Here is an 11494-nt window from a genome sequence, read left to right on the forward strand (position 1 = left end):
AAGCTCTTGTGGTTACATTAACAGAAACTTGTCAATTCAGCCTTCAAAGTGGACACTCTTGCAGTGCAAAGAATTTCAGTACCTAACTCCTTTCAGATATCTCTCCAGTTGCACAAAGAACAAATGGTCTTGTCATGACCATCTTTCTCTGAACTGCTTTGTAACTGTTCTGAACCTTAAAACTGTTAGGAGCCATCCCTAGAGTACTGTCTTATCTGAGAGAGGTTGTGTGTGCTGTGAAGTCTGCTTTCTAAAATCAGATAATCAAAACCATTCAAAATTAAAATATTTATGTGAAAGGAAAGGTAGACTGTAATTTTCAGTCATAATCGGAGTCCAAAACCACAGTGAAAAGTAATTATCTGCTTTTATCTCCATGGATCCACATTCAAATCTCTAAAATATCCCCAAATACTGTATATATACTATTACTTGCAAAAGTACACATTGGCTTTTGAAGAACTCAGTATTTTGTTTGTTTTCCTCCAAATGTCTGAACAAAGAATGAATAGTCTTCTCTAACCACTCTGTTTAGTATTGGTTAGTGGTTATGGGAACAATGTATTAGGAATCTCTGCATGAATTTTAAATGGTATTTTAGATTGATGTGGGACTTTCTGAATTTTTCTTCCACCCCAACAACCACATGAATGGTGAGAAAAGCCCATGAATGTACTTGCAACACCAACTTCTGCCTATAGTAGCTTGCCTAAAGATCTTGCAAGGTGGTAGACTGTGGTGGCTTCCAAATAATTTCATGTCATGGAATAATGCTGTGGTTTAGTTGCTGCATATCCAGCACTATCACATTTCAGTATGTTTTCATAGCTTTTGCTTTTAGTAGAACTCACTAGAGACATAGGTTATTTCAGTGTCTTGTTCCCTGTCGGAATGCTGGTACTCAGCCTCCTGGTCTACATAAATACTAGTAAATTAAACATGGCTGGGACCATTCTCTGACACTGAGGCCAACTGGCATGGAACAAGTCTCACACACACTATTAGGTTTCAAAACAGGACAACCATATCCATGTTCTCTGCTAGAAAAGGTCTGACTTGGGATAGCTAATCTGGGTCTCTGAGGTGCTATGGCCTAATAACATAATAGATGTGGATCCCACAACAGGGTTCCTGGTGCCTATGATGTATGCTGGACCTATTTGTTTCACTAAATATGTCAAGATTCAGATGTGTGATTGAGTTGCAAGGCTTAGTCTAACAGTAGGTAATATGATTTGTTTCCACTGGTAGATGAAGGAGCCTTAAGGAAAATCTGTTATTTTCAAAAGCAGTGACAATTTTTAACAATGTTCTTCAAGGAATCCATCCTCTCCAGAGATAAATGTCACTAACTGAAACAGGGAATGGGTACTAAAAAAAATAAAAATCCTAGTACTTTAGCTAATGGACAAATGCAATTAACAATTAAAATTTTGTAGACCATAACTACTGGATTTAATGGAAGGTATAAAATGGCGGTCTTGTGAGATACAAAATTAGAAAAAACCTTATTAAAGAAAATTAATAATAATCTTCAAGCTGAAATTCATGTAGGTGATTTTATTCAAACTTTCCTGTCATTAGTAAGGTTTGAAGGTCTCTTGAACAATCTCTGAGTATTACCAACAGCCTTGAAAATTAACCTAATAATAATGCAGTGGTGTAGTCAAAGGGGCAAGCTGCAATACTTTTCTGGCACACCTTCCTCTAGAATTTCAGTTTCCTATATACTGGCAGAGGGGGAGCTCTACACAGATAATTCTTCCTTTAGCCCTTCATGTGTAAGTATGCTTTTGGCACAATACATCACCTTAAGTATTATACCTTCTGCAGTAGGATGGAATTCTCTGACCTGATAATTTCTGCTGCCAAATTACTTGCAAGTACATTGTAAAAATATTTTCTGTGTCTATGCATGTATTTCATCAGCCATGCTCCCATCTGTCAAAGTAGATTGAATTATTTAATTGCCTAATCAGCTTTCCAAGTCTCCCATGCAAGCACAAAAACATCACTGTGAGTTGTAGAGTTACAAGGTTGGTGTATAAGCAATTATTAGAGATACCTATTAGAGTTTTCCCAAGTTCCTTATTGTGGTAGGCAACAAGCATGTTGGATTTAGCTAGATTATAAGTATGGTTATTTACTAGCAGAAGCTGATGTTTTTATCTCCTCTATTTTTACATTTGAGAATAAAATGCAATTTATATTCTGGGCATCATCCTGTGGAAGTTCTAAATCACTTCATGAGGCTTTCAGCCTAGGTTATGTCATTTATCCATCAGCGTTCAGTCCATTTAATCCAGACCTCTCAGCTGTACAGACCCAGCTCCTGTTGTGAGTGATCGGCCTGCTTGAGTGCTCCCAGCTTCTCCTGTCACATCACATTTGCATAAAAGAGGACGGATAACCAAATTTGAGCACACAAATGAAAATGCTAAGCGCTGAACCTGTCACAGTTGTTGTTCAACTAATTGTGAAAAATTTGATTTGCTGGCTTTTCACTGTTTATCATGTGGACCCCCTTCTCAAATTTGCCTTGGCTTCTGCTTCTGTACATGTAGCTTTTAAACTCTCTACACAAGCAGCCCACCCTGGGGATTACTTACCTCTCCTACCAGCTTTTAATGTTGGCTCATCTCCTTGACTAAATTAGGCCACCATGGCAAACAAACACATAATTAAAAACCTGGGAAAGACAACTGCAGTTGCACTTCTTAAATTGATTTTGCAGTCTATTACTGGTATATGCCTTTGCATTTTGCCGTTTTTATCTTGTCGTTCTGTAAACCTGGAAAATGTCTTTTCTTTTGATTGTATAGAGGAGGGACATATATTATTTCAAAATGAAAGCTAATATTTTCTCCTGAAATTGAAATAGTAAAAAACCCCACAATCTTATTTCTGGGTACTTTATGGCAGCTTATTACAGAGGTTCTGTATTCATTTGAAATTAAGACTCATTTTTGAACTCCCATTGAAAGATCATGGATGAAGTATTGTTCAAATTATTATGATTTTTCAAAATTCTGGGGTTTGACTTTGCTTTCCAAATGTACTTACAACTGCTGTTGTATTTCTAATTCAGAATACTTTCTCTTTATTTAGCTGTAAGCGCTTCTTATGATTTATACCAAGAGATCACCAATTAAAACAGTTGAATATCATGTTGCTTTTTTGTGAGGGGAGAGCCAAACAATTCTCCATTAAAAAACCAGAATCATCTACAAAACCAAATCATCCATCCCTTTGGTACTGTCATTGGTTGGTTGTACTCTGAATGCCCATAACTGTCATCATTTAAGAAGGTGGATGATAACATGGGCATAGTGAATATAAATCTATCAGGACCATTGAAGGCTTCTAAAAACAACTTAGTAAGAAAAACTGGTATTTAGATGTATAACAAAAATCTATCTTTTTCTAAAAGTTCTAAAATATCAAAATAATTGTTTTCAATTGAAAAAAATATTTATCAGCAGCTATGGCTGAAATACTGTTGAAGAAAATAAAATTCAAATTATTTTGCTTAAAATCCTTTTTATTTTCATTTTATTGTGACTGTGAAAGGGTAGGAGTCCCTATAGTGTCTTTCATGTCAAGTGAATTTCACTGAAAACAGTTGTAGTAGTAGGATGTAATCTATAACTGATCAAGGATATATCTTAAAACTGTAAGATATTCCCAACTGTTTCTCTGGTGAGTTTGTACCTAAACTGACTTTCATCCAGGTTATCTGTAGTTAGGTGTTGTTTGTTTTAAATGGCTTTTCTCCCTTCCTGATGTTTACTTCCTTGATATGTTCATCCAAAGCTGTCACATTGTCACAGCCTTCATTTCACAAGGCTAAATGGACTGAACTCTTAAAGACCTTTGGCAAGGCTCGGTGTATTTAACTGCAGCAATATCAGATTGTAGCATTCACAAATCAGTGTGTTGGAGAACACTGTCCCTCTCCTCATTTTTGAGACTGAATTCTATTGTAATTAAAAATGTACCTGCAGAAATTACTTGTGCTGTACTCTGTGCTCCTACATTTGGCGTGTGATCACTGGAATACTATCAGTTTCCTTTTCTCATCCTTCCTCCACATCATTCTACTTTATCCCCTTCCTTGTTAACAGCTTTTTACAGTTGACCTCCTTTCCTGCCCTTTTTCTCGTTTGCCAATGAGTTACACTAAATGCATAAATCATATTTGCAAATTAAAATTTTTGGAAAAGAGGGATACAGATGTTTGGAAGAGGCTATTTATTAGCATATCAAACCCACAGCATCTAACTCAGAAACAGCAAAAATTCAAGCAATTAATTTAAGTTAATTAACAAAAAACTTCATTCTGTACTTGAAAAACTGCAGCTATGCTGCCAACAGGTTTGATTCTGAAAATCAATGAAGTAGCAGCTCCTGGTCCAGAACAAAAAGATCGCTGGCAAATTTCCAGAATGTTGTTGCATCTTTTAAGTTACTCTGAGTAACCTTCAACAAGATATTCCAGAGTGAGCCTAATATTCCCTCCCAGCTTCCTCCCATTTACAAAATACATTCCAATAGCTGAAATATCATGAGATATCTTTGCGACCAAAGAGGCAGAAGAAAATTTATCTACTCAAGGGAATAGGTTGTGTTTTTAAAGTAAATTTTCTTCATATAAAGAGAAGAATAAAAAATTTTGTTCCCCTATTCCTCAGCAGCAGGGCTAAGGTTTATTGCTAAACTGTTATCTCATCTTACCATGCAATGACTTGATCTGAAAATCCCATAGATATGTTAAACCTGGTAGAACTGAATTAAGTATAAAAAACTATGCATAGGGATAAGATTCCTTTCTCAGTTTTTAACCAGAAAATAACACAAAATATGTCTTGCTTTGTTTCCGATGGAACTTCTTGAGGCATGGAAATTTTATTGCTAAATCCTGGAATTTTTGTGTTCATTAAAAAAAATAATCCTCATCCCTTGTTTTACGTCCTCTGCCTTTCTCTGAACTTAGTTATGTGTTTTATTATATTTATTCTGAAGTAGTGTGAGAAACAGAGAATGGAAGGGAGCAAATGAAACAGCCAGAAAACAAAATATCACCTCTGAGGGTGAGTTTTACAGTCAAAATATCTATGACAGTAGGGCTTAAAGGCAGTTTCTGAAAAGGGAAATTAGGTTCTGAACTTCCTTCATTATGTTAATCTGTCTCCTAAGTAAATGGTAGTATGCAGGTCTTCGAACTTGGTTCTTGGTGTATATGTCTGATTTATCATTTCAGAAACTAATTTACAGATTTTCTTTAAGTTCTATATCCATCAATATCCTTATCCATAAAATGTTTTGCTAGGCAAGTGAGAGAAATGTGAAAGAGTGAGGGAAATAAATGTGTTTAAAATTTTGAACAAGTACTAGTGAAAGATGTTTTGCCATATTCCCTCAGCTGTAATAAAATGTGCACTTGTCATTTATCCTTCTGCTAGATATCTATTGATACTTGATTAAAAACAGTCTTCCCTGCTTCTCTAAGTACCTTTGTGTAATTCATGGGTATTTTCTCATTTTCCCAGGTCTGCTTGGGTAAATAAAGGTTTCTCCTTGGCTCAGTCTCTTAGGTTGGATGTTAGAATAAACAGACTTCCATTAACTTGCTTTTTGTTTTGCTTTAGATTGCAAGTAACTTCATCAGCATGTAAGAGAGACAACTGGTCCATCTTTCTGTATATATTTTATTATACAAGGATGATCTCCTTCCCCTGAGCTCAGCTCTTGACCATAGCTAAATGCAAAAGAATAAGCACAGACAGACATGATTAGCAGGTTACACATCTCTGTGGTCTGGGGCACATACAAGGAAAGACATATATTAAATTGCCTGTTATTTTTATATAAAAAAGTAAACTTATTTACCCTATGGGTAAAATGTGTGTTGACCTACTGCATTACAGAATAAGCACGAACAAGGTTACTTTTTCCCCCTTTCTGCTAAATAATAAGGCAACTCATGCTGAGGGTGCACTTAAACTAGACCTATAACTCTTGGAAATTCATAGATCGTAAGGCCAAATGGGACCATTATGATCATCTTGCCTGACCTCCTCTATAGCACAAGCCATAGGGTTTCGACAACATAACAGTATTTGTAACTTCATATCCATTAGAGTGCTATTTATAGGACATATATTGTATTGATATGGCAGAATATTCATTGCTCTGAAATTCTGCTGGATAATTTTCCTACTGTAGTGTTATCTACAGGGTTCTCTGTTGGTACATATTAATAACAAAAAAAAATCATACAAAATTTCAAGGAATTTGCTAAAAATGTCACCTCACCCAATAAGCAAACTGCTTGTGACATCAACTGCAAAACCATATATTAATGTAAAAACAAAGTTGATATAAGGAATCTAAATAATTTATTAATTGCCAAGTACTGTAGAATCTGAGGGCCAACATTAAGAAAAGAAAAATAATTTCCAACTGGTCCATTGCACCAACAGGAGTATTTTAACAAAAATAGAGATAACTAAGCCTAAATCTGTATAGCTTTCACAAGGCTTCTCTTGTCTTGTGTTGAAGATCTTTTCTCTTTGGATTGATATCAAGAACTGTGGTGTATAATTTTAATTTTTATGGAACCCCTTCTATAAAATGTCTGTTACAAATGAAATCTGATTTTAAATGGTGAGTAGGGCAGAAGTAGGCACTGGACTGTTATATATGTAAAGAAAACTGAATTAAATTCTCTGCCTTGCTTTGTAAAACTATTGTTAGCTCTCAGTTTCATTTCCTATCTACGTGAAAAGTTAGAAAATGTTCTCTGCCTTTTCTGTAGGAGTCAGTAATGAAATGTACTACACTGAGCAGTTCTAGAAGTCCTCAACAAACCAAACCAGCTTCATTTCTCAAATCTTTGAATCAGACATAGGCCTTATTTTTAAAGTTAAGAATCCAGATATCAAGCAGACTTGTATTTGCTGCTGGAAGAGAGTAATGAAAGAGCAATTAGCATTCCTACTGGTCATTGGTTAAAATTATTTAACCAATCTTTTAGCAAAGTAGTAAAGGCTCTCAAAGTAATTATATCTTTTTGTTAAATGTTAAGAATGACGAGATAAAACAGCTTGAATGCCATTGGTCAAGGATATTTATCTGTGTGTATTAAAGGATTTTAAACATTATCTTCTAGAAAAGCCTGTGCCATTCAGATCAGACCGTTCCTCTCCCAGTCTTCTCTAAAATTATACAAATTTAAAGGCATGCAAACAAGTATGCCTTAGAAAACTAGATAGATTACTAAATGTATCACTTAACAGAAACCTCCAGAAATGCAGTAAAATAATCAGTAAAATATTAGTAAAATAACCAGATTTAGTAACATCTGAAATGCTTTGTTCAGGGAGTCTCCTTGCTATGCAGGAGCTTTGAAAAACTCTTGTGACAACTGCAGAAAGGCTGTGTCTCAAGGTTTGCATTTTGATCTGTTCACTAGTAAATTCTCCAAAAGCATAAATAATGACATCATTTAGCTAACAAAGGTTAGTTTAAAAGCAATTTTAAAATATATTTCAATGGAGGGAAAGAGAGAAGGGATGAAGAGACCAATTAACCAATTTTTCTTGGCCTTTCTCACACGCAGACACATTCTGTACAAACCCCTGTTTTGATGTATTATTTTAATTAATCCCAGTCTTTTGATTTCTACAAAAAAGAAGGTTAGCAAATGTAACAATGCTCGAGAGTTTCTTTATCGTAAAAGACACATAATTTCAAGCATTTAATAAGGTAGATTTATTCTGGGTAGTTTAGTTTGCACATTCACTCAAACAGCCCTCCCCAAAGACAACATTAAAAATGTGATTAGTTAGCTGCCATCAATAACACAAAATAGGAAAACACTCTCTGAAGGGACAGCTTTGTGGAGGGCACTGCACAGTGTGTAGTAAAAATATATGGCCTAATAAGTTTACATTTGCAGGCTCATTTGTTAAAACTCTTGAATTTCTAATTTGTGTCGGAAAGATAAATGGATGGGGCCTCAGTAAAGTGTGAGATTAATACTGATGGATGGGGATTCAGATTTTTGCTAGCCTCTTACTTCTGTACAACCCAGTAGGCAGTTTATGGGGAAAACCAAATGTAAATAAAAAAAGAGGACATTATTTACCTTGGTCAAGGCCAATTACCAGTTATATTGTTCTTTTCAACTTTATTGTTTGGATGTAAATTATCCTTATCTAATTATTGTTTAATGCATTTTGGTAATCAAGCCCTTACAAAGTGTAATTAGATGCTAAAAAGGACAGGCACCCCATGGTTACTTTGAAACACTGCAAATAGTCAAATGGTAGAAATGGAGGCCTCTGGGACCTTTCAGGGTGTAAGGTAGAAGAATAACAATAAAACATATTATATAATAAAAAATTGCTTTATACCTGAATCAAAACTCTCACATAAAATTAAAATGAACTGAGCTTAATATGAATAATAAAATAGGTGGGATCTGTGTATGTAGTACGCAGCTGATTTCAACAGCTTTCCTTCCACGTGCAGTGCCACCACTGTGCTGCAAAGAGACAGACACCAGCAGTGACAGCAGAATTTCTTACCTATCTGGCAGAAGATAACTCTGAACTTGGATCAGCTTTACCAACATCGAGAAATAAGTTCTTCTATTCTTAAAGAGTAAGTTGACAGATGCCTTTTCGAAGTAAAATACATAGTTATGGCAGAAGGGCATGCATTAGTAAAGGGATAAATGAAAAGGAGCCTTTCAACATGAACAAAACAATAGTTGCTGGTATGCTTCTGTGTGTGTAGTATCTTTAAATCAAAGTTAGTCCAGAAGTCTTCAATATTTGTAAAACACATGTAAAAATGTCAGTAGAGGTTCATAGAGGTTGCCAGATCTGAGGTTCCCAAAGAGACACAGCTTCAGGAGCCCAGCTCTGATCAGTGATGAGGCTGCAATGTATTCCCAGTAGGCAGGTGCACAAATGTGTGTGTACAATACATGTGTATAAATAAACATATCTGTCCTACCACACAGATCAACACAGGCAGACACACATAAATACAAATGGCATTTGTGACTTCATCCTGTTTTCTGTCTGATCAAGATGAAGGCTTGCTTGTGGGAAAATTACAGATGTGTATCTCCAGTAGCTGGGCTTGGACATGCCAGTAAATTGCCCCTGGATCCTGTTTTCTCCAGGTGTCTCATGTACACCCACACTCTCAGCCAACCTACAAGATCTGTCCAGCAGTTGGATAGGACTCTTGTAGTGCTTCTAGCTTTTCCCATGGTCTTATCCTTAGATACCCCCTGGCTCCTGGGCCACTCTGCCTACTCACAAGCTAGTTCCTACCCTGACTATCCCACAGCAGGTCCTGAGAAATCCCAAACCACTCTTCCTTTGCATCCCATAAGACACGCCATGTCCCTAGGAAGTGATGTCCCTCAGTCCAAAAGGTGTTCTGGAGATCTGCTTCCCTTGACTGGTTGTGATGGTCTTCATCCCTGGGGCTGACATCTCTTCTGTGATGGGGCTGGAGGTTGCTATGCAGGGCTTTAGTTTGGTTACCCCTGCTTACCATTGCTCATTTGTGCACCTTTGTGCCTGTACAGATGAGATTTTTATTACATAACCTAGCACAGACTAGTACCTTGATGAGCCATATACTTAAGGAATTTGAACAGATATTTTTAAGGAAGCAGGCAGAGATAGAGACATGACTTGCAGGTAAAAATGGTGTCCTTCCCAAAAAAAAGAAAAGGGGACAAAGGATCAAGAATTCTCTTAAAACCATCTTAAAATGTAGTTGCAATCAGAAAGTTATTAATATATTTTTCCCTTTACTGAGGTGTAATGGAATAGATGCCTTCTTGATCTATACTCTTCCTCCAATATTAGTGGTATTTCATTATTTTTTATTCTCTGTTGCAGAAGAAATGTAATTGTCAAAATTTGGAGGCAGGTTCTTCTTCATCTTCAGTATCATCCATATATAAAATATGTATATATGTGTATAATATATATGCATATATAATAATAAATATTATAATAATACATATAAAGTATATATATAATATACTGCCAAAATAAACATAAAACTGAAGAATATATCCTAATAGACATATGTAAGTAGTTCTTACTTTAGTTTTTAAAAAAAGATGAGGTGGTGATTTAACATATTCTACATAAACAGAAAGTCCTTCAAACTATTGTAGTAAATTTTAACAAGGATAATTTAGACAATAATTCACTGTTTTATGGCATTCTTAAATTAAGATTTGATGTCTTCTTAAGAACAAGGCTGAGCCAGTTCTCTGTCCAGTGAATGTCTGCGTCCCTGCTTCTCTCTTGCACATTTTCAGCTCCTGAGCCTGCAGCTTTGGAACAACCTGCCTCACTGCCTGTTTTGCATTGAGAACATAAAAGAGCAGGATACATCCTCTTTCTGCAACTCTTTCCTAAGTGCTGTGCTCTAATTCAACCATAAATTACTATACATAATGCAGAAACTACTGACTGAAATTCTACAGCTCATGTTAATATAGAGGTCAGAATAGATATGCTCATGCCACTCCTTACTAGGTTTGCAAACTCTGAATTTTTTAAAATAGATACTTATGTCTTGTACTGAAATAATAACTGAAGAAAACTGATGGCTGTTATTACTATACAAGTTTAGCTCTAGTTTCGCTATTACTCATGCATTGATATGAGTGCATGCTTAAATGCATGTTTATTTGAAAAGGTCACACAATAATCATAGCACTAATGCCTGAACAGCCCTTTTGCAGTGAATAAAGATATTGCCTTATTTGTAACTGGCTGCAGCTCTACATTCTGGCTAGATAAAGAATCCATTTGTATACAGAAGCTTATGGCTTGAAATTTGAATTTCATCACTGGAAGCAATTACAGTATCAGTGCAGTCTCTGCACGTAATCCCTTATTTAGTAATTTAATTAAAAACAAGTAGTACCATAAGTACCAGAACTAATGAAGCTTAGTTTCCAATAGAACTGTGTCACATGGTTGATTGACTTTCAACTGAGCTATGAGGAAGCTTCTGTGTGAGTGCCTCTTCTATTTCCATAACTCAGGAAAATCTCCTTTTTCTAGTTTAACAGCATTAAACATTTTGTATGTCTATTGCTCCTGATATTGCTCCTGACAGCATTGCAGGAAGGAAGCAAGTTTGGCTGGGGCAGCTGTAGCAAGAAAAGGATTCTCAGAACTGAGCACACAAAACACAAACACCCACTGCTTCATGTATAACAAGCTTGCTTCCTTCTTGCAACTCTGAACCATGGATTCTGTACAGCCTAAGCCGAGGCAAGAAAACCAGTAACAATCAGTCATTCAAAAATTCCATTTAGAAGTAACAGTTTCTACAGAGCCCATATGCTGGGCTGCCTTTTTCCAGAGTTCATTAGTTTCCCAGCACTTGTGTACACAGAACTGGTGAGCATACTTGTCTCATTTGTAAGGTTCTCTGGCTG

Source organism: Molothrus ater, chromosome 2, assembly GCF_012460135.2.
Source record: "Molothrus ater isolate BHLD 08-10-18 breed brown headed cowbird chromosome 2, BPBGC_Mater_1.1, whole genome shotgun sequence".
NCBI lineage: Eukaryota > Metazoa > Chordata > Aves > Passeriformes > Icteridae > Molothrus > Molothrus ater.